The following is a 24447-nucleotide window of genomic DNA, read 5'->3' as shown; positions in this document are numbered from 1 at the left end:
TTTAGGTTGAACATCAGGAAAATTTCTTCACAGAAGGTTTTTCAGGCATTGGACCAGGCTTCCCAGGGAAGTGATGGAGTCAGCATCCCTGGTAAAAAAATGGATATGGCACGTAAGAACGTACTTTGATGGTGAACATGATAATAGCCTGGTAGCTTGGCCTGATGATCTCAGAGGTCTATTCCAGCCTTACCAATTCTATGATTCTGTGAGTCTATGAATTCTGTGCTTTTGCCATGGTGGATTTTGTTGAAGACACTGAGGCAAAAGGACTACAAAGACAATCACTAGAGATTTGGAATGTACTGGGTGATCTCAGAGGTCCCTGACAGGAAGGATAGGAGTGTGTATTCTCTTTCTTTTCAGTGACTGTCTTGCGTCTTCTGCTTCACTGCCCACGTCCCCATTCTCTCTATATTTGGCATTCACAAGTACCTCATAGCTGCCTACGTTCACCCCTTCTTTCTCCAGCAGGTTGTCTTACTGTTTTTGTGGAATAGGAGAGAGGCCTGGTCAGGGACACAGCTGGAGGGAAGTCCACCAAACCAAAGAGAGGGAGAGAACCAAACATACTTATCCTGCCCTTGCCTTGCCAAAGACAGCTGTTGTCTCTTCTAGGAGCTGAAAAGCTGCAAATTCTGCTGTCTGGCACAGAGAGCAAGAACAGGGGCTATGCATGTGGGCAGCTGGTCAGGCTGGACACCCAAACATGTGCATAGAGTTGTGCTGTACACTGCAGTCTGCTGTGCAAAGAAGTCTCCATCTCTTTGTGCCCTGACAATGAAATTGTGGTAGGATAGCGGGACAGATCAGCACACATGCAAGCAGATTGAAATCATGATTGTCTTGGTGGTGATTGCTTGACAGTATGAATTAGCCAGAGAAGTTGGCTTTTGAATAATGTAAACTTTAAAAGCTGTAGGGCAGTGTAAGATGACTTCTGTCTAGGAAAAATCCCCACCACTCCATGATGTAGTTTAAACAGAATTACAGAGGGAAGATTCTTCTTGAACAAGAAAATGGATTTGCAAAAAAAAAATATGATATAAGAGGAATAAATATTTTATGAAACAAATAGGAATAGGATTAAAATGATAAAAAATCCATTGTCAAAATGCTAAAAAGACTGCTTTTTCATTGCTATTTAAATTTAAATAGCAAGAGTAATTTAAATTCCATATTAATTAGTTGAAAAGGGAAACCTTTCTTTTCCTAAACAGCATCATGAAATGATTCTTGTACAATCTCCATTCTGTACAAAAACATGATAATTCAAACAAAAAAGATACTGAAATGCAGAATGGTGTTTGTCTGGATGGATGACATGGTGCAGACACAGATGTTTGTCAGGGTCAGCAGGATTTTTCTGAGCACTGTTTATTTATAGAAAAATGTGGTTTTACTTCTCTAAAAGTGTATACATACTTGAATTGATATTGGGTTGTAATTTTGTCATAACAACCACCCTCAAGTTTCAACATTCCTGATATATTTTTCTTTCACTTAGATTCTTGGTACTTGGCTACTGAGAAGGTTCATGACTGCTGACAAAGCTGGCAAAAAGAAGAGGTTGCTCTTACCAACCTTGAGCTCCAGAATGCTTGTGGTTAACAGTGTCCTCAGTTTGGTCTCCAAGAGACCTCATTCGAAGCTCCTGAATCAGAGAAAGCTTGAAATTTATACATGCCACTGCTCAGAAAGTGCTGTAACCTCTAGGTTATGTGGAACGAGCTGAATACAGTATATCCTCCAGGGGCCCATAGGAAATTGAAATTTCACACAGAAAAATCCTGAAGTGGGACTACTTGTTTCCTATAGATTCTATGTAGTAAATCTTTTTCTCCCTCTCGTAATTTTTGTTAGGAAACAGTTTTAGATTCAATAAGAACATTTTAGTAATGAGTGAAAATGAAAAAGCAATAAATGGTTTACAAGGCTCATGATGTTTAATAGTGAAAATAAGAGATATAATCAGATATTGAGCAAGTTTTAGTTCCAGCTGTCTCTGGTTTGGTTTACTAGAGAACATTCCCCCACAAGAACTTGCTCTAATAGAGTCAGAGAGAATGAGTACGACATTTCATATTAAAAATTAAATGTACAGCAGCAAATTTATTGCATATAGTGAAGATTAATCATTTAGTCAGAAAACATTGCTTGATTCTAACTTTCTTTGGAGAGCACTAACAGGCACTGGTTTGGACTTAGCAGTAAAAAGTTTATTGGATGAAATGGTGATGGATATTATTCAGTGTCTTTACTAGAAATCATGACCTAAAAAGGAATATGTATTATTCCCCTGGGTAGCTTCAAGGCCAAGAAAAAAGACTTATATCACATCAGCAAATCTCACTGGGTATCACTTAAATGAACAGAAAGATAGATATACACACACTATGTCAAATGTAACCAAAGAGTTCAATAAATATGTGTGAAAACTGCTGGAAAGTTTAATTAGAGTAGTTCAGGTCACCAGGTGGGGGAAAAGTCAAAAAATATAAGAAAACTATGAAATGTTCTTTCTTAAAAAACAGACTAAGAAATCCTGATTAACAATACTAGTAGGGGTGAGCAAGTTGACAGACTAAAAAGGATAGACAGAATCTTTTTAAATACCTCTTATTTTTCAGTCCTATAAGAAGTCAAGTTTTGCCTTCCTTTATAATATTTGTTTATTTTAACTAGAATAAGAAAGAAGAGGTTTTGGCCATGTGTTTTGTACAATAAGTAAAGCTAATCATTCAGGCTTTAAAACTCAGTTTGCAATGCCAGATTAATTAGGTATTCTCACACTCTAGTGTCCCACTGAAAAAAACACAGTGCATTTACAAACTATTCTCTTTAAAAAGAAGAGGAAATGAAAAATTGAACTTCACAGCAAGACCTCCAGAGATTCATGTGACCAATGTAGCCTTGTCTGCTTCGAATTTTAGTGAACCAACCATCACTAGCTTTACATTAAGGTAAATAGCTAATTCAGTGCAAGCAGCTGTGCAGTATAGAGATGTGTATCTGATTTTGCTCTAATACTTTTGGAGTGTCTAATGTCAAGATGATGTGATTTGGGTGTTGATGCTTGGAATTTCTTTCTGCCGTTGCTTCTGATTTTGCTTCTTCCCCCAGCTCTTAGTTGATGTTAACCAGGTGTGAATGATATCACTTGTCTAAACAGGTAAGTGACCACTTCTACTGTCACATCCGACTTGCTAAATGAATTAAATGTTCATTTAGTGTGCAGGTTACAATTTATATTGCCTTGTTTTCTTATCTGCAGGGGTTTAGGATTGCAAATCTGTGATTTGTATTGTGACTTGAGCTGTAGCTTGTATTAATTGGAAAGCTAATCTCTTGGCTTCCTGATGTTTCCACAGAGACAAAACCAACTAAAGCTTCATAATATTTCAGTTGTTTTTTCAAGACAGTGAACCATAGCACAATTCCACTGCAATGGTTACTGAAGTCACCACTGAACTGAATCTGGACTAACATGAAAGAATCAGGAATCAGACCAGCAACCAAGGAACAGAATCTCTTCTCCAGGTAGTGAAGTGCACCAACTGCATTTAGTTTCCGAAAACAATCTGGAAATCATATGGGATTATATAGGATTATATGGGTTTATATGGGATAATAGTGCCTTTGGACAAGTTTACAACCCTTAAATTTATCAGAACTTCCATTTTAAGATAGGTCCCAAGCTTTTTTTTTGCAGACAATAGTAAACTGACATATTTTATTGAAAACTGTAGCTTGGTTCTCAATAATATTAAACTATTTTATCCCTGCGTCTAGTGCCACATGTATGATTTGATTCATCATGGTAGAAAGTGGTTATTATTCCTATCCATCAGGAATATTAAGAAGATGCTTAGGTGGGGAAGTTCATATTGATGTTTCACTCTGTTCTTTGAGTTACAGTAAAGGAAGTGGTCACATCTGGGTGGGCTTTATTTGGACTGTGATGGGAACTCTGCCAGGTCACAAGATCTGTTTCTGTTAAAGATGCTGTGTTCATCTAATTCATTTCAGAGAAGTCTTTCATAATTAGCTGACTCATACACTAACATGATCCCATCCAGATGAAGGGAGGGGAGGGGAAATGGTGAAATAGCTTGGAAAGCTACAGCTTCCCTCTCTGATTTCTTTATTAACTCTTGAAAGCCCTTTATTCATTATCTCTCTGTGAATCAATGAAGAAGCTAACTTCAATATCTTACTTAACTTTTTAGCACTGTCATTTGTAAAGGATTATAATTATTATTTGATTGATGTTACAAGAAATGCTTTGCAACTTCTTTAAATATTTTAAGTAATGAGATGACATCAAAGAAGTAGATATTGGGAGCTTGAATGATTACTTTGTTTACTTTATGACCAAGTCATACAAACTTGTGTGATGTGCGATGTAGACCTGCATTTTATCTCAACTTTTTACTTTAATCAAAATTCAAACAAACTAAAATTATTTGAATGAATACATCAGACTTCTAAAACTAATATGATTCATCAGAATATCCAGAGGGATATCAAGTGAAAAATCTGGTTTGCTAGGCATCTTTTATCTTCTACATGGTGTACCCTCATTAGTACACTGGTGACCTGGGTAGCTTATCTGGTATTTCTGTTTTCAAGGAAAAAGCTTCAGTGTGGCTAAATTTGAAAAAGAGAGAAAAGGACCTGATTGATTTATTCTTCTCAAAACTGGTAGAAGCATAAGGTACTAAGGTAAGTCCCTGGAACATAACTGATTCACACGGCCTCTCAGGTCTACACTGATTTGGAAGATCCTGCTTCTCAAAGAGAGAAGCAATACCACAGTGGGAGAGGTCTGCATAATTTCTTGTATGAGCTGAGGTTAGCTGCTGGATCCAGGAGTAGGGACTCCTGGAAGAGTGGAGAAATGTTTCATACATGGCAATAAGAAACTGCAACAACCACTGGATTTTTAGTTGTGGTCCTCATGCCATCTGAATAATATAACTAATTTTTAGATTCCTGATATGATAGTCCTGATACTAAGCATCATTTAATCAATTATGCTAAATGCCGTATCTGTGATGCTACTAGCAAAGAAGAATTTAGTGCACCTCTTAGTTTCAGGCCATTTTGCTTTCCAGAAAGAAAATGCAAAATGGAGATATTTAAGTAGTTGAAGTACTGCCAGGAAGGAAACTGAGGGAAGCAGTAATGTTTAGGGAGAAAGAGTAAGAGAAGCTTTTTAATGTTGTCATTGTTAACATATTTGTAAATATTATTGTCAAGGCAACTGCACACATAATTTGTGGCCTTCAGGAGAAAAGACATTGGCATGCCTTGGGTCAAATGGCTACCACCTATTTTGTTGCTTATAACTAAAAAAGAAGGTGAGAAGGTGGAAGTAACTGGAATATATCCCACTACAGTCTTACCTTCAATTTGGATGAATTTTCTAACGGTTCTGTTCCTTGTGCAGCCCAGATTCAGTGGCTGAGAGTGAAGAAAAAGAGAAGGGGTGAGTAACATAGTCATTGTAACAAAAAAGCAAAAGCAGAAAACAAAGTCCTCTATATCAAAGACTTGTGAAAGAAACTCAAAAGTGTAGTTTCTAGAACCTTAAATCTGGAAGGTATGCACTTTTTCAGGGGTCATGTCATTTTTGTATATCTAAGGTTAGCAGATGATATCCAGCATTTTCCTACATTCTATCCTACCTAAAGATTACAAGCCACTCTTCCAAGCACAGAAAAGAGAGAAACTCCTCTTTTGGCTATCTCTCACACTGTAGCTTCTGTAGCTTCTTCTTTGTAGCTTCTGTGTTACTTAAGTTGAGGGGAACTAAGATAAAAAGTTTTGGTGCTTTTAATAATTCATTGCAAATCTCTCTCATAAAGCTTTTTTTAACTCATGCATTGATCTACTGTAGTAACTGTGTAAGAGAAAGATACATTTTACAATGCAATTTATGAGCTGCTTCTAAGCTGAAGCTTGTAAAGTATCACAAAGCCTTGTACAGTTGGAAGTTCCCTAGAATACTCTTCCTTAGGCAACCTATATGCTTTCCAAGTAAACAGAAGAGCAGGACAGCTGTCAAACAGATGTGGAGCTCCCATCCCCAAAGTTCCCAAAGCAAGTGTTCCCATTGTTTGGGTCATAATATGTGTCCTTTTCTTTCTTATAAGTTAGTGTTAAAAGGCTAGTGCTTACAGATTGTCTAAGGCAACAGTCTCAGAGAAGAAACAAAAAATGTCATCTAATTAGGCATTGTTCAAAACAGCTGCTTTCAATTATGCTTTGGAGCATCCTACATATATTTTACACACTTTTTAATGTAATTGCTTCCCCCATTCAGTCACAACTAAAATTCCTGACTTTTGCCTATACTAGATACAGAAGAATTCAGCTTGGTACTAATGCAGTAAAACATAAGATTTTTAGAGCTCTTGAGTCTAAAACCTTTTCATCTTGCATCATAAAATACTATTTTTGGATTAATTTTATTTTTTCAGGTTCTTGACTCATGAAAATTAATTTATTTCTCAAACCATTCTGTATTATTAGGGATATGAGAACCATACTGGACAAGAAAGCGAATTTTGTATAACTACATGTGGTCAGGTAGTGAAGTTTTAAGAAAACTGTCAATTAAAACAATATTTTATTTGAATGAAAAGTTACTGAAATATAAGAGGTCTTTGAAATACTGCCTTGTCCAACCGCTTCTTGCTCAAAGCAGAGTCAACTAGATCACATTGCTCAGGTCTATGTCCTGCCAGGTTTTTAGTATTTACAAGGATCCTGTAAGTAGGAATGTTTCAGTGTTGGAGCCGATTCTTTGTTCTGTGGGACTTACATAAGGAAGTCTATATTTGGTACCTCTCTCCAGTTAGAGAAGACCAAGACAGTACTTTTTACTTTAGCACTGGTTTCTCCCTCTAAGACATGACATTACATCATTCCTGTTGTTTATTTTTCTCTGTAGGCAACCAGTTTAAAATTGATCTTTCATGTCAGTTTAACACTCAATAAAAATGATGAGTGGCTACCTTGCCAGGGCCTTCTTTTTTCCAGAGACAGAAAATATGAGTGATTCCAGATCTATATTTAATGTCAAAGGAACTCTGTAATATGGAGAAAATTTATTGCCTGGGAAGAAATCTTCTGAAGGGTTGATGAGGGCATCCTTTCTAATCACTGGTAATCAGAATGCCTTAGTGGCCAGTAAATCTATGAATGTGGAGTTGTTCTGATATTGATTCAGGCTGTTACCCTGAACAAGCACTTTCAATACCTGACCTGCTATTACTGTGTCTTGTCTTTTTTATGCTTTTAATTTTACAGTGAGGCTCTATGCTATGTTCTGGAGAGTTGCAATTTTTGTTGAAGATACTTGAGGACAACTATAGCCATGCAGTAAATATTTCATAGAAAGGTACAAGGTACTTTATGTTTCTAACAACCATCTGTTGTCCTAGAGAGAAGTTAGGGGGTCAAATACAATAAAATGCTCAAGGAAGTACTTCCACTCAAATACTTGCCCCAAAACACAGTCCATACATGTCAACCAGGTAAGTTTCTATTATTTCTTTAGCCAGTATTTCAAGTAAGACTGAGTGTATCTCATTAGGCCTCTGTCCTGTGCTATCATGATCTCCTTGATGGGAGTTGAATAGTCCTCTTTAGATTTGGTTTCTTTTCGTGGAAGTTGCCATCTCTCGCCTCTGCCCCTCCCATATAACAAAGAGGAATATTCCTGGCCAAGTGTGTAATCCATGACACATTCCCATTTTTGCCTGCCTTATCTGTAGTAAACTGAATCAACAGTGTCAGCTGCTGAATAACCACCCCAAAGTCTGTGTGATCTATATTCACAGATTAAGTGAATTGGGTTTAAGCACATCATCATAGTTCATAGGTTTTCCTTGTTTAAAACCATGACACCAAAGTAGCCAGAAACTTGCATTTTAAATGGGCTGAGTTTTTGATGAAAGGAGATGGAAGGCTGAGTGGGATGCTGGTATGGGATATTGCCAATGCCAACCTTCTAAAAACAAAGTATTTTGAAAACTCTTCTCAGTGAGGCAGCATTCAGAATTATATGTCTAACCATTTCTCTTTGCTTTTAGGAGTAACAATGTATAAAGATGACTAAGTTTGTTAATTTAAACTTCTAGAGGAAATATTTTTTTTAACAAGTATGACACAATAATCCAAATACTCAAATAGCATGGGTGGAAAAGAGTTGTATTACATTTAATTAAATTGTATTTTCTTACAGATTTTGCTTGGTTTCTATGTCAATAATAAATATATTTAATTACTGGGTAGAAAAAACAGGCTATGTTAGAGAGCATGAGAACAACACTTTACCTTATTTATATTTATTTTCCTCTGCCTAAAATATCAATGTCTTCTAAGAGACAAAAGCTGTATTTCTCTAACAATCAAAATCCATATTTTCACGAGACAATGTGTTCTCCACAAGACAGTGTGCTCTGTGAGAATATTGGTAACACTGACCTAAAATAGTTCACATCAGTGATTCTCACTATTCTGCCTGTGAGCTGTAGCCATATATGACTATGGATGCTAGCTTTGGAACAGGCTGCAGAGAGCTGCAGAAAATGCAGGCCCATGGCCTCTCAGTCCTGCCTGATAAGCTAGCCTGGGAATTCAAAGGAGGATTTCAAAACAATCCTCAGAAACAGAAAACAACTGCCAGGTGTTGTTTATCTGTCCTCTTGTTTCCCCTTGCAAGAGAGGGTCAGGGGGGTAGAGTGCCCCTGACCAATGATGGTGATGTAGCACTTTGCTAGCCAATAAGAGTTTCCTTTCTGTACTTTTCCACGTATCTGTCTATAAGACAGGCCTGAAGCAATAAACTGAGGAATTCTCCTGTTGTGACTCCCTTGAGAGTCCAGTGTCGTTCTTTATCGCCGTTCCCAATCGGAACGACATATGACCATTATTTCTCCTTCTGAAGTCAACATGGAAATTGTGTGGGGAAAAAGCAAACTGGCACAGGTGTAAATATGGTCTTTGAACACACTCAGTGGGTGTAAAGACTGAAAGCATCAAGTATGGCAGGGACCTTCATTTTCTGAGCTTCCAGGAGATCAGGAGGAACTGGCTTCTAAACCGCATCAGTGATACTTCACAGAGAGGACCTGTTACATAGAAATGGAGCCCCTACGTCTTCAGCACTTGCAGAGAGAGGAACAGCAGTGGCTTTCTGTGGAGGCTCTGGAGCCAAGGGCAATAATGGTGTTGAAGGAAGCATCCGTGGTATAATATATGTTTTCCCCCATGTGAAAATATAAGGAAGCGGTCTTCCCCCATAGTTCTTTGCACAGCCACTCTAATGTATCAAACTACCCTGTCGGCCATACCTCCCCTTTTTATTGTTTAGTCTTTGCTCTGGGAAGTTCTCCCTTCCCCGTTTCCCCATTGGCCGCAGTTTGGTGCAATCCTCCTCCCCATTATCCCATTGGCTCTCCCGCTCTCTGACCCCGCCTATGCACCACTGTACCCTGTTTCTATTGGACCCTGACCCTCTGGTCCGTCCCCCTCTGCCCACATACAATCTGAACACCAAGGTTTTTCTTGTTTTTGTCCCTGTACTCCTTCGGTGGGTAGATGCAGTAAACCCCACTGGAACACTGTATAAAGACCCTTCTCATCCTTTTACTCGTCAGCTTTCCGCCACTATCCGTGGCTGCTGAGCAGGAGTGTGTAGCTGTATGCCTGACTACCCAAACGCTTCCTAGTGGAGACACTAAAGAAGGTAGCAGAATTTACAACTGCACACGCTGCTACAGCTTTCTGTCCCTGCAGCGTGATGACATGTGGTGACATGCTTTGAGAATGCAGGGCTGCTGAGGTAACAACACTGCGTCCTGTGTTTCCATACATGTGCTCATCAAAAACCTCTCTTTCCTTGGTAAGTCAATGCTTTTGCTTCTTTCTCCCAGGCCTCAGGTTTTAAGTTGATGATGAAGCTACCCTGTTTCCAGTAAGGTTTCTTACTTGGTCTGTCAGTGCTTATAAAGAAGTGCAGAAGTCTGAAATGTAGTGATGCAAGGAAGTAGAGGCAAAGCATTCATCGAGGCAAAGCATTCATCAGTTCTGGGGTGAGCACTGAGACCACCTCAGATTCAGCACAGAGAAAGAGATGGGTGTGATACCTATTTACCTATACTACCTGTAATGAATTAATTTACCTCCTTCTGAGAAGGAGGAGAAGTGGCTAAGGGTACTTAAACGGAAGGGATTTCGTCACTGCCCACATACTGCTCCAGAATATTAGAATAGGTCTGAGACAACAGTAAAACATAGATTTATGGACATACAAAAGAAAAAATAAACTAAAATTGCACAACAAGCACTCCTAAACTCATTATAGATACAGAAGGATTGAATAAAATCTTTTGTTATGTTTAAAAGAAAGCAAACCAGTTGGTACCCATTTAAATATTTTTTCCTTAATTTTAAGTTGAATAAAACATTGTCAAATAGATTTGAATAAGTTTTAATTTTACTGAAACAGACAAAAGCAATAAAAACCTAAATCAAAACCCCCAAGATCCCTCCCCTCCAATTTATTACCATTTTAACTCTCTTGTTCATATCTTCAGAGGTAGATTGCTTTTTCTTTATTTTTTACCTATGTGCCCAGTCATGGTTTGGCAACAGATGTTTGTTTTTATTCTGAGTCAGACTTCAAACGTTTCCCCATGAAACTAGTGTATAAATTTTCAAGTAGTTGCGTGATGAGGTAAAAGCAGTGTTTGGGGGTGGTAGTCATAAACAGCTGGAATAAACAGCTGGTTCCTACTGAACATGTGTTAGTGCTTCTTGGTTTACAAGATGTTTTTCAGCCGCCCTCTGCTCAAGAGAAGAGAAAATGAAATTACAACTGTACAGTGTTGCTGCCTGCCATGCTCTGTGGAAAACATCCCCCATAACTCAGCTGCCTCTGATGCACAGCACTTGCAGCACTGTTTTCCTACAACTTGTGTGACAAAGGAAGGTGCTAGAATGGAGCTGTGTGTAAGGCTGCTGTCCCTTGAGGGAGAGACAGGCTTCCTCTGGTGCTTGCACATGCCACCTCCTTGCTTCCAGCAGGCTTGTTGGCTTCCTGTTCACTGACCTCAAGTTTAATCTCCTTGTTTTGTGTTCAAGGCTTTGTCTCTACAATCTGGTTTGCATCGTGGGTGAGATCACTAGAGGAGGATGAGAACTGTAATACTTCCCTTGACTGTAATGTGGTTGTATATTTTTTCAGTGACTGAAGAACTGGCCTGTTACCTTCTTTTATTCTCAGATCATCCCATATAAGTGTATGAACTCAACCATGATGTTCCCTGATTTTCCTGTTTTAATGTTTTCCTTTATGTGTTTCATATGGTGTTCTTCATTGTGCTGTAATGCAGTACAGCCATAACACATTATCTCATCTCTGTTCCACCTGTGGCAGGGCAGTTTCTGATCCAAAACTCTGCTGTGGTACTGATGGAAAGCCTGCTGCATCACTGCCCTTCATGCACATGGAGAGGCTGTACTCAGTGCAGCAGAAATCACAGTCCACAGACTGAAAAACCAGTTTTGAACTCATTTTCACTTAATTTGTGCCATTCCCTTATTTTTGTTGTCTAAATTTTTCTCATTGGAGGAGTAATCCTTCAAATTTTTCAGACATTTTAGTAGCAAATATGTATATATAGGAAAACATCAGAAGTATGCCATTCAACATCCATGGTTCCAGATCAATCTGTTTTTAATACATCCTAGGATCAGGCTGAGAAAGAAAAATGTTTTGATTCTACTAAGGACAACTTGTCATTCTCTGAGGGTGAGAGGAAAAAACATTCTTCTCAAATTTGCACTCCAACTGCCAAAGTATCAGATGATACTATTGTTTTCCATAAAAGGCTTCACTAATTGAAGTCAGTGGTTTCTACTGCTCCTGCTGATACCTGCCTCAAGATTGCTGCTACACAAAGAAAGCAGATATGGAAGAAAAGTAGCCAGTGTTGAAGATATCACATCTCCTCATCAGTAACTATGGAAGTGATGCAGTCTATTAAAAAACAATTACAGAGGAGTAACTACCATGTGCTGGTAAGAAAATGCTGCAAATATTTGTCCAGAGAGTGGTGCTCTGAACTCAGCTAACGAAATGTGTTCTTGTTTGATCAGCTCTGCTGCCTTGGGGCTCTGGCAAATTCCTGTCTTAATCTTCAGCCTCACCTGGAGACACACCCCAGTATGTGGGGATTTGCAGGCAAGGAGTGGAATTTACTCATGAGGAAACAACTCTAAAAATCCTGTTTTAAAGTGAATGCAAAAGGGGCCAAGGAGAATGGAATCTGCCTCACTATCACGGCTAAGAATCACATGACTGAAAATATGTTGCAAAGATAATCTTACTGGTTTAGTAAGAATGGGAGTATAGTTGTCAATAAGCACTGGGTTGCTCCTGCTTTTCTGAATATTACCTTGAGAAGTTTGAAAAGTGTATACTATTGCATATAAAACTGCCTTAATTCTGACATCTGCAATGGGAATCACAAATGGGTGCAATTCAAAGATCTGTGTAGTCCACATAGGAGAAATGCAGCGGTTTAAAGATAAAAATTGAAACAATCAGAAGATTACTTGATTTTTATCTATCAGGAATTGTGTGTGAAGTGTCTGTGAACTCAGAACCTTCAAATATTTTTATGTTACACTCTTCCTCACGTACTTTTATTATTTGCAGTTGTTGCTACCTCAGGTTTGGGGTAGTGAACACATTAGGAAAGGCCCTTTTCTTTGCTTCCTTCTTCAAGCAGGGTTCATGGCAAATTTGTAGTGTTACCAAAATATTAAAAAAATTTTTGAAATAGCAACATTAAACTTCATGATTAATTTAATAGAATTTTTTCTCAAGTACGACAGAAAAATGTTCAGAATCCCATGTGCTCTTTAAAATGAAAAGGCCTAATTTTCAATGGCAGTGAGAATAATTTTTCTTCTTTTTCTGCCTTGAAACAATCTTGGAAATAAGGCTTTGTTCAGGGCTTAATACTTGAAAAGAGTACTGTACTTCAAAATTAGCTGTTGTTAATCATGGGGTTGTAGCCCTCAAATACTATACCTGCTAAAGTTTGCTGCACTATGTGCCAGTGACAAGGTGCTGTGTAGTGGTTTTCTGCTTAGAAGCTGCTGTTTCCCAAGACTCATTCTGAATTTTAGCTCAGGTTTTATTTAAGACAGCTAGTGGGAGTGTTTATATATTGTGGTAGGAATGGAACAGGAACTGTCTTTTTCTTTTTTGATCCTAACTTCTTGTGGGCAGGACACCCTGTTTCATAAAAAATACAGAAGTATTTAACTGAGCTGTGCTACTTGGATGTGACACAGAACTGGGAATCATATAGCTCTGGTATTTGTTCGTTTTAAGAGGAAATACTCATGGTGTCTGTATTTGTTTCCTGGTCCCACCATTCTGCCTGATTGCTCAGCTAGTTAAGCCTGCTGCATTACATGACAATGCTAGAACATCGGTTTAAGGTCTAAAACAATTGGCGAAATGACTCATAACACTAATTGTTTTAGGTCTGAAGTAATTTTCTGTTGTGCCATAATGACGATGATGACTCAACACAGTTTGTCCATGGAGAGGATAAACTTTTACCCTTAAGAAATTTTTCCATACTTATCTCTTAATTTAAGCTTAATTATATAAAAGATGTGGAAGTTAACTGTTAGTGTTTATGGTTGTCTTCTTATTCATCTACCTAAAAGGCAAAAAACGAAAGAAAACAAAAAGAGCAAATCAATACACAAGAAATGCTGGCCCTAATCCTAGGAGAACCTTACATTTTCATACTGAGAAATCACATTAAACCATTCAGATTGCCAGTGTCTTTAGAGTCCTAATCAGATCTGCAGAAAAATATTATTATCTTGTGTTTAATAGGTAGCCAAATCTAACACTCATTCTGTCTTCTTTCAGTGAACCAGAGATCTTAACTGTAGACCATTTTTTTTGTCATCTGGGAAGAGGTAAAAGCAACTGTAGGTTAGAGAAAGATTGCAGATCATCATTTATCATACTTGAATTATTTTTATTATTGGGGGGTTTGGATATGTCAGCTGATATTTAGCACTCAGTTTCTAGGAAGGACAGCAGCTTCTGCAAGTCTTTTCTTCCAGAGTGCAATCTCACACTTGGCTTGCTCCCCATGGCTCGTGGTAGACAAGCAACAGCACCTTGTATCTGACAGGAGATGGACAGTGAAAAACATATTTTTCCTAAAACTCTTGCCCAGGACTCAGACTAAGACTACAGGCCATTCTCCTAGCTCCTGTGAAATTCTTATTAACTGTGAGACCTATATCACTGAAACTTAATTTTGGGCTTCATTCTGCATTTTCACTAGTAAAATAAGTTAACTAATTTAACTAATATTTAACTAATAAAATAAGACAACTAGTATGGTGCACTTAATACTGGTTGCTGGTATTTCTTTCCTGCCCCCAAGGGATAGGACCAGGACTGGGTCTTTACACTACATTAAAGGAATCCTTTGCACTAATATAATTGTTCTGGTGGAAGAACCTGGAGAACCTGGAGAAATCCAGATGGACATCCCCAGAGGATTTTGTTTTCAAAACTTTCTTCCACAACTTTTACTAGAATAGTTCTTTACTATATTAGACAGCCTTTAAAAATTTAAAACTGTTGTGAAATTTCTTTTACAGCTTTCCTGAGTTCTTGATGAGAAAATCAGTTTTTCCATCTACTTTTCTTTTTCCTAGCTGATAAGCATATGTTGTGTAGTGCCAGGTGCAGCTTTATCACTGTTCTGCTCTTCCAGTTGTCTCCTCACCTTGGTTATCCTTAGGTGCTCCTGACACTTGCTAATGTTTCCCTACGACTCCCAGCTAAACTTTTCCCACCTGTTGCCTTGCCATGACAAAATACCTGTGCACTTTGCACATTAAAGACCAAGCCTGCCTCTGGCATTAACAGGTGAGCCCGCCTTATAATTCAACTTTCTCTGCCTCTGCCATCCTTTGGGGCACAGTGTCTCTAACTATTGTTTAGATTGTTCAAGCACCAAGAATAGTGTTTTTTCTCAGCACAGAAGACAGCAGGCTGAGCCCCTGAGGTGCCTCCAAGATGCAGCTGCCAATATGCAGAATTCTCTTGGTAGCTATTGTGACAAATAATGGAAAACTATGAAGATAGACCTGTGATGCCATCAGAAAGAAGGCAATGAGCACAAAGAGTCTCAAGTACATAAAGTACATCAAGTGCATCAAGTACAGCTTGGCAGAATGAGCAGGATTAAGTGATACTAGGGGACAAACAGCCTTGACATGCATTCAGAGGGAATAATTGTACTTAGATTGGTTTCTGAACAACTCTCTGGAATGAACTGTTGAATGAAAGTGTTGGGGTATAACTATAGTCTGTGGATTATTAACTAAAGATTGTCAAAGAGTCTTGTAGCATAAAGTCTGTTTTGCCAATGAAGAAGTTTTCTAGTATTGGGATTTATTTCTCATAATTTTGTCTCCAGCTAACATTAATTTCATACCTCTCTCTGCCCATATTATCTTTCAGACAGAGAGAAATTCCAACAGGGATTTGTTTTAACATGAAGTGCATTTTTTTACTTGAACACAACAATTAATATGGGAATTTGGAAATTTCTATTTTGATTATTTTTCTAGAATATCTCTAGCTCATCTTCAGTTATTTTGTACATTTTTTAATGTTATAGCATCAATCTTGCACTCTGTTATACACCATTTAAAATATGTTCATTGAAGAAAGCAGGAAATATTAAACTGCCTTTCATTTTAGCTGCTGCAGTATCCCACAGGGTGCACTTGATTTAGCATGCCTGCTTCTGCATTGCTGGATAATTTCCTTTCACACTTAACCCACAACCCTCACCAAGTGCAATTTCATGGGGATTAGAGGACATTTTCATAGAGTATGTAGGATAGTACTGGAGTTACTCCATGCTTAGCAGGGGAGCTCAAGGCAGCAGCCTGGCTCAGAAGTACAAGCAACTGTGATGCAATAGCTCACCTGTCCCTATTCTTCACTTTTTTGTTATAAACACACAGCTTCCAGACCCTTGTGATGCAGATGACTGTCAGCAACATGTGTCCTGCTTTTGCATCTGTCCCATTTGCAGAAGAATTATGGTTATTTCTCTTAAGCTAACGTGGAGCAATACAGGAGTACAGACAAAACACATTAATTTCAGATAATCTGTTGGCAGTCTCCTATCTTTTTATTTCCCTTTGAACTAAACAGAAAACAACACTAGTGACCAGTGTCATTACTTTTCATGGTACACCTTAGAGTTTATAGAGTGCTATTTGCTTTATACCTAGAATAGGCTTTTTCTTCAAGCAACTTATCTAAGCCAGACAGATAGGATAGGAGTAATTAAAAAAAAAAAAAAAAAAAAAAGGGCAGGACAACATGGAGCTGAGAGGAAAACCTTGCAGAGGCATGCTTAACAGTCTTCCCAAGATTGCTACACATGCTGTACTTCTGATTACTCAGTGTTCAGACCTGTTTTTCTCCAACAAAAACATTATGATTTGGTGCCAGCTGTGGTTGTGGTTCTGGGATGTGCACAACACAGGCAAAGCCAACTGAATTTAGACAGGCTATGAAAGAGCACACAGATGATACTCAGTTTGCTACAAATCCATTTTCCCCATTTAGTATAATTTTAATATGTTGGCCTAGCCTGTTCCCCTTCATTATCTCTTTTATTAAGTATTACCACTTTTCCCAAATAGATTAAAATACAGATGTAGAAAAGTTGAAAACCACCAAATAGCTGCTTCACCAGAACCATCTCCTTAAAGATAATAACTCTAAATTAACAATAGTGAATGCTATGCACATTTAGCATTCAAAGCATCTGACTTGGCTGCTTATGCCTTGCATCTTTTAAAAATGGAGAATTTGTAGCATACCCACAAGATTTATGAATTCTAATTCTGGTAGAATTTTGTAAGAAGTGTATTTCACAAACCAAGATACCATAAGAGTGATACCATGTCTTTAGAAAGAAAAAATACTCAGTGAAAGTTACTAATAGTAATAATTATAATAACATCAATATTTAAAATAATTTAAATCTCTTTAATAAAATATTAAATAACTTAAAGCACGTTTGATATATGTAAGTATTATATATAAAACCTGGAATGCATAGTCAAAATTCTAATTTTAAAGATATCAAACCTGGGATTTAACTTCCTCTGCACTGTTATGTGGGAAATTAAGAGTAAGTGTGATGAATTTCTACTGCATTGAATTCTGGAAGATGTAATCCAAAAACCACACACATCTAGAGCTCTTCATTAAAAGTGGTAAGAAGTGCATTTAGACTGAAGACCTTTTCCCCCTAAGGATGAAAAATACAAAAGTAATGGCATTCTCTTTATTGCATGCAGGATCCATAATATTTAGTTCAAATGTTCAGAGAATAAACAATTATTCTTTGGCCTCTTTCTAGTGCTTCAAATTACCTTTTTTTGATTTTTGCCAGTGTATGAGTATGCTCAGACTCTTGGAAATTTTTAATACTTGGCGCATCTAGAAACATCATTCTGATATATGTAATTAACTCACCGCTGTATAAAGTTCCAGTTATTGTAGTTATCCTTGAGAAAATTGTTCTTTTGTCTTTGTAGACTATTACACAGTTTGTATAATTTTCTAAAATACATCAGAAAATTGATGCAGAGAGAGATGCCAGATGTCCAAAGAGTGGAACTGTGCAGGAGTGAAAAAAAGTCAGTTTGTGTCAAACACCTGGCAGGTGGAGAGAGATCCCTAATCTATATGGTGCATTACTTAGTATTGAGAATTTTGTTTTCAAGGATATATATTCCCTCCATTCTGCTTTAGAAATCCATGTGAAGTGGAAAACAGTAATAAGTTGAATATGCTCAAAAATATTAGTGGAAATAAAATAAGACAAACAGTAAAAACAATAGCAAACCAGCCTGGGCTAATCCATAATTGTTTTCTTTTCAGTGCATTTAAAAACCTTCCAAGAGTTTACTTGACAGATTTCTAAAGCAGTCAGCCTGACTTCTATATTTTATTTTACCACTAAACTGGCATAAGTTAATTTGGAAGTCACAGGAATGTTCAGTGGCGCAGTTCCACTTTTGTGAAGTCAGTGGTGTCATGGGCACAACACAAAGTATGGAGAATTCCAGAAAGTACAGTTTCAACCTGGTAGTGCTTCACTCTTAAGCTTTTAAACTTCCTCTTTCTCAGCATTTGCTGTCATGTCTATGCACCTATGAGGGCAGTGATAGTAACTTTAGGCTTTGTGGGTGTTCCTGGAACAAGCAAGTGTCCTGCCTACTGATCTGAGCTGGCATTCTTACCTGTTCTTCTCTGTGTGTTTGCCTCATGCTGTTTATAGCCATTGTGTGTAACTTTGCAGAGGGCTGAACCAAACCCATGAAAACTCAGCACTGCTATGGACAGATACATTTGTCTTAACATGGTTTTACTTAAGTCTTAATAAAATTTTTATTAGAAAAATATTCTTTGACTTCAATTCTTATAGCAGAAGATGATTCTATATGATTAAAGTACAAGAGATGGGCCATGTTTTTAAACACGTATGTGGAGATAAATTCATAATCAGTGTGATTAAGCTACTAGAAATAATGATGGGTTGAAATATTACAGATGCTCACAGAAATGCCACTCATCAGGACACTTAGTGTTTTTATTTATCTTCCCAAGGGAAAGAAGAAATTCTCAGGAGTGGTCTGGAGCATGGAGAGCTGACAAGTGTGCAACATCTGATGAAAGATCTTTAAATTCTAGAGGAGATTATAAATTAGTATAAAATGATACACAGTGAAACTGTGTCATTGCCTTATTCCACCAGTGCCAAAGATCTGTGACAATACAACCTTGTCCAGGACAGTTTAGTGGCACAAAGTTAGCAAAGCATTTCTGGTCAGCCTTCCTGCAGATCTGCAAGGGCAAATGGGTATTTGGGACTGCACAGCTGGGCAGGGCACCTGTTGTGAAAGCCATAATGCAGGTAAGGGACATGGGGGGACACAGTAAATTAGCCTGGGTGAGGAATAGCTGCTAAAAGAAAGCAAATCCTTGTGAATCTGTGGGTGTTTAAGAAAACCCATAAAGGTATTTTACATTGAACCATATCTAGTTTATTGAATTGTGGCTAAAGAGAGAGTGCAGTGGTAGATGAGCTTGAAAAAAAGTTTTTGAAGAGTGGTTAAACAACTTCTTTCTCTACTCCTTCCCTGGTGACCTGACACACTTTTCTATTTTTGTCAAATTAATAACCTGCCTCAAGACATTGAATTCAATGACAAAACCCATGCAGTCAGTAACAGGATCAGGATTTTGCTCTGGGATGTTTCCTATGCTAATAGTATTTATACTTCTGGGAAAATAAGACCTCAAAAGAATCTTAGAAATATCTTGACAAATCTCGCGTGTATTTCCTTCTCTCTTCTGTGTTAACCCACTGACTGAGTTCAACAGAAGTCTCTTCAGCAGTCATCAAAACTTGCTGCTTTCAGCAGATTATTTTAATGTCATAAATGCAGCCTTGAAGTCACCAGGTTCTTGAATGTTGTCTGAATATTTTCTTCTATTCTTCAAAGACCAGTGCAGGGTTTCCTAAACACAAATTCAAGATTGGCCTCCTGGCTTTGCTCTGTGGCATTAAGAATGCAAGAAGCGATAATAAAGTATGGAAAATTGATGAGAAATGCGTATAGAATGAGAAGATAATTCTGTGGCAAAAGAGAAATCCGACATCATATGTAAATGGAAAGGTCACACTGACCTCCAAAGAGCTTTATTTCAAGTAGGTTTCTTTTGAAGAATATTTAGACATTGACCGAGACTTCTTTGGCTGTGATATTTGCTAATGGTCTGAAAGGGTACATGTCTATAGCTGAGAACCACCAGGTGCCACATCTTTATCAAATGAAAACACTGGTGGTATGGTACACAGGAATGACTGCATAATTGCTATCCTAAGATATAAAGGATAAAACCTGTTAATGAGATTTATTTAGCATAATCTATTTCAACTTTTCAAGCTACAGAGTTGATATTTTCTCTGGTAAAGTAGCAAAGAGATAAATTTGGCAAAATTTTATCAACTGACAGAACCAAATAATTCTTTATCTAAGCAGATTCAGCAGTAAAAATGTTTGGAGAACATCTGTAGAAGCCCAGAAGATGTGTATGTCACTGATAGCCAGATGGCTGTGGACCCAACCAAGGATGGTTGGTAAGGACACGCTGTGAAAAAGAACAGGAATCAGGAGAAGAGACCATGTAGGTCTCTGTAAAACTCTCCAGGGCATCACTTTCTGGGACAGATGTCCTTGTCCTGGCTCCTGGAGATAGGCAGCACAGCCCAGCACAGCAGGAATGAGGCCAAGAAATGGATATGGACTGTATTGTGTATCAAGACCACCCAAGACCCCCAAAGCCTCTGACCCATTTCCAGAATGGTCTGAAAGAATGAACTTCACATGAGAACTGATTTGCATAGAAAGAGAGAAATTTATCTCCAAGGTGGGAAAACTTATCTCTAAAGGGGTACCCCCAGCACTCTGGGTCACAGGACACTGTCAGCTGGATCAGCTCTGGAGCCAGGATTTACAGTCTTTCTCTCATTCTTCCTTTTCTTCTCTCCTTCTCTGAAATCCATCTGTCTCTCTTCCCCTCTTTAATCCATCTCTCCCCCTCTTTCCTTTCACCCTACCCTTTTGTTCAAAACCCACCTCTGTGTGCTTGGACAAGGACATCACGGACTGATTTATACCAATGCCCATGCCTAGTGTGTAATTTTCTAATAAAAATTCACAACTTTTGCAGAACCTCTGACTTCTGTCATTCCTTTCTACCACAAACATCAATAAATCTTGGGTCACTCTTCCCCTTGAGCATGGGACACCACAACATTTTAGCATGTTTCACTCAAGCCACCAATCTATTAAAGAAAACATTGCTGCAAGACCACAATAAAAGAAGAGGAAATTTAGTAATTTAGATGTTGCAATATATTTTCACACTGTCCTCAACCCTTTAAATAAAAGGTTTCTAGAGCACTACACACCCTGTTGACATGATCTAATTCAACAGGAAGAGCCATTGCTTAAAGAAATGTTGCATAGTATGACCAGATGGGCCACTACAGCATCAGCAAATGGCTTAATAACACTGTGCTGGGTTCACCCTCTTTCTATGCTTTTTGCAGGAAAATAATGAGCAGTGTAGGTAGGTTATGTATTCCTTATAGTGTTGCATCTGGAAGAATATGATTTAAAGTATATATATTTCCATTTGCCAAGAAAGTGAATGAGTTTATTTTCCCCTAGGTTGGAATACCAAGCACTTGTACATACACTGGGTTTTGACTGCAAATACAGAAGATTTCAAAAGGAAGCAACTTTAATAGTAAATGGTCAAGGGGTATGGGGATGATGCATTTCAAGCATCAATACTCTATTTAATAAAAATATATCTAATTTTTTTGCTTCTTAGTGATATGTTTTTCCGTCATAAATCAGGATGATTAATTTACAAAATCAAAGCCTTGACCATGATTTAGTTTGTTTTTTCCCATATGCATCCATGTAGTCCTTCAGTGCAAAAACTTGGCATGATTGAAAATTTTTTTGATAGTTTCATCTACTAGTGAACAGTTTAAATGACTTTTGTTTAATTGTCAAGGCAGGAAACTTGTGAAAAGTCAGAAGTAAATTCATGTAAGATTGCAAAAAATATTCATCAAGCTGCCTTGGTCATTTTGTCCACCAGAACAGTCAGATGCTGTTTTCTGAACAATAATCTAAATAACCGTGTTGTAGATCTCCAATATTTTGCATTTTGATGTAAACTTTTCCTCACTTTGGAAGTTTTTAAAAAGGTCAAGTGTTGACCCTGTGGACTGTGTTTAGTATGGTTTCTTGGTTATATCTTTTAGCTACTTCCTTAAGAGAGGAATTGATTTTTAGCACATTGTATAGACATAATAAGTGTGTAGTCAGATGCAGGGAGCGCTGGGCACCAGAACTGGCCTTGTCCTGAGAGGTGTGAAAGACCTGTCACAGTGTAATGCCAAAAGGAAGTAGTAAGTTACGTGTTTCACATGACAGGTGATGCTATATTGCACCCATCAGCTCCCAGAAATGCATGTTCATCCAGTGGAAGTGTGCTCAGTCCTGCTCCAGACTGTCTGCCACAGACAGTAACACCCCCATGGATGCAGCCCAGGGTTTGATTTGCCTTTGCACTGAGGCCTGATCAGCTTGCTGTCCATCAGGAGCCCAGATCTCTTCCAGCAAAGTGCTGCCCAGCCACACAGACCCTGCACTGGGCTGGGATCTTTGGTTATGCCATCCCAGGAGCTGGAGTTTGCACACATATTTGTTAAACTTCATAAAGTTCTGACTTGCCCACCTTTCCAAATCTCTCCTTGTAAAATGGCTCTCCCTTCTAACATGTTAATCTCACCAACCAGTGTTGTGTTATCAACAAACCAGCTCACTTACAGAGACGCTGGACACTGTATCCCACTGTGGGACCCTGCTTATGACTAACAGGTATTATGATATGCAAACACGCCTCATGTCTGGACTTGTATGCTAATAGTCACCTGAATGTTTGCACGAGTTACATATACATTGAATATCCCCAATAATAAACACTTTTTAGATTTATCTTACATCCCTATGTTAAAAATAAAGTTTCTGCAGCTGTAGGTCTGTTAATCTATTGATTTGATAATCTGGATATATGAATTTGGAAAGATTTTTGAGATTATTTATTTTTGAGATAATATTAATTGTTTCTGACTTTACTTTTCCATGCTAATCTATTAAATAACTTTTCCTATATTTGGAGGTGTATCCTGTGAGACACTGATGTACAGGTGTCTTTTTTCTTTTCCTTTTTGATTTGATAATGATTAATTTACAGCTGAAAATTAAGTTCCTTTATTTTGTTTTGAAACTTCCAATGAAGCTTCCTCAGGAAGCTATTAGAATTCCTAATTACTCTGACAGTTAGCATGCTACATTTAATTTCAAAGTCCAGCTTATTTATCCTCAGTTTGTTTCTGAGTTTTGTCTTCAGTAACAGGTTTCCATGCTTCCTTCTCATTAGGTTAATGAATTGTTCAATATGTTTGATTATAACTGCAACACTTTGTTCTTTCAGAAAAAAGAACTGAAATATCAGGCATTAATTCTACTTTCTTGTCCATAGCATATTCAGTCCATGCAGTCTACAGTGATAACCTGAAATTCAGGCACATAACAAGATTTATTTTAAAATCTTTAAAATCAGTCCTTTTTACCCTCAGCTGAGCTTTTTCCTCTCACATTCACTGATCTAACAGGTTTCTCTTCAGGAGAGCCGTCCTCCTCTTCTGTAACTTAGTAACTAGTTGCAGGCACTAGTTTTGCATTATTTTAACCAAGTAATTGTGAAGAAAAGTGAGTAAGAGCAGCAGAAGGACAAGAAAATTTTCTTCAGCCTGGAGTCTGTTCCATTATCAGCAGCAATGTGTTTTAGTGCTCCAGTGGTGTAAAACTGTGCAAGTCCCAACAAAGTGCTCCTTATCATTGTAGGCGAGTAGTTGCCTACATTTCATATGGATTCTGTGCTGCCTGTAAGGTCCTTGCTAAATCTAGAAAATCTTGTCCAAAATACAAAACCATTTTCCCTGCCAAGTAGCCCACACGCAGTCAGTGACCACCAGCCCACACAGAGCCTGCCGTAATGAGTAATGCCAATCTTACATTCCAATACTTATTACTCACACTTCTCCAGCATCCTTACCTACCTTTGTGAGGGGGAGAAAAATCTCATACATGGAGCAAAAGGCTGGCAGCTAGGAGGTGATAACTTGATTCTGTAGGTAAACCATTGTGATCAAAGCTTTGTGGTACATTTCGGTGAGCCATGTGTGTTGCCATAAGACAGTGTGATTACCATAAAGTGGATTCAATATTGGGAGTTGCATCATAGATGAATCACGCTGTCAATGGGAGTTGCTTTCATGCAGAATACAGAAGACTAATCATGTTAATATCTTCCATGAAAAGTGATAGCAGCAAGGTGGCTACCAAGAGAATTTCTTCCCTGTGATGACTACAACTTGCTCTGCAGCATCACAGTACGATGCATTCCCTAAAAGCCCAGTACCTTATATAGAAATGATCTTGCAAAGTTTGAAAAATCAATAAAAGTGATAGGTAACTTGGAGCAGGAAGAATTGTATGCCTTTCCATTTGCTGCCAGATTACTTCAGTGTTAATTTTTTTTTTTTTAAGGCTTGTGAATGTATTCAGTTAACGAGCTTCTAGACTACAGTGTGGGAAGCAGAGTGGGTGAAGTGCAGGAGAGGTATTTTC

At 38.0% G+C, this 24447-nt stretch overlaps 2 long non-coding RNA genes across 3 annotated transcripts; one reads left to right on the top strand and one right to left on the bottom strand.

Annotated features, from left to right (window-relative positions):
- On the bottom strand, positions 1 to 23963 carry LOC111941530 (uncharacterized). 2 transcript variants are annotated; one of them, XR_002870089.2, is made up of 3 exons: positions 23877 to 23963; positions 5409 to 5466; positions 1 to 88 (listed from the first exon to the last, which is right to left on the bottom strand). It is a non-coding gene; the product is annotated as an uncharacterized LOC111941530 (long non-coding RNA). The 2 variants fall into 2 exon arrangements; XR_002870090.2 differs by lacking the exon at positions 1 to 88 and adding an exon at positions 1585 to 1654.
- On the top strand, positions 1650 to 8253 carry LOC147648549 (uncharacterized). The gene is made up of 2 exons (XR_015281216.1): positions 1650 to 3540; positions 4633 to 8253. It is a non-coding gene; the product is annotated as an uncharacterized LOC147648549 (long non-coding RNA).
- Positions 23964 to 24447: the final 484 nt, after the last annotated feature.

Source organism: Cyanistes caeruleus, chromosome Z (assembly GCF_971803275.1).
Source record: "Cyanistes caeruleus chromosome Z, bCyaCae1.hap1.1, whole genome shotgun sequence".
NCBI classification, from domain to species: domain Eukaryota; kingdom Metazoa; phylum Chordata; class Aves; order Passeriformes; family Paridae; genus Cyanistes; species Cyanistes caeruleus.
The sequence above is the reverse complement of the archived record's forward strand: the minus strand, read 5'-3'. Positions and strand labels throughout refer to the sequence as shown.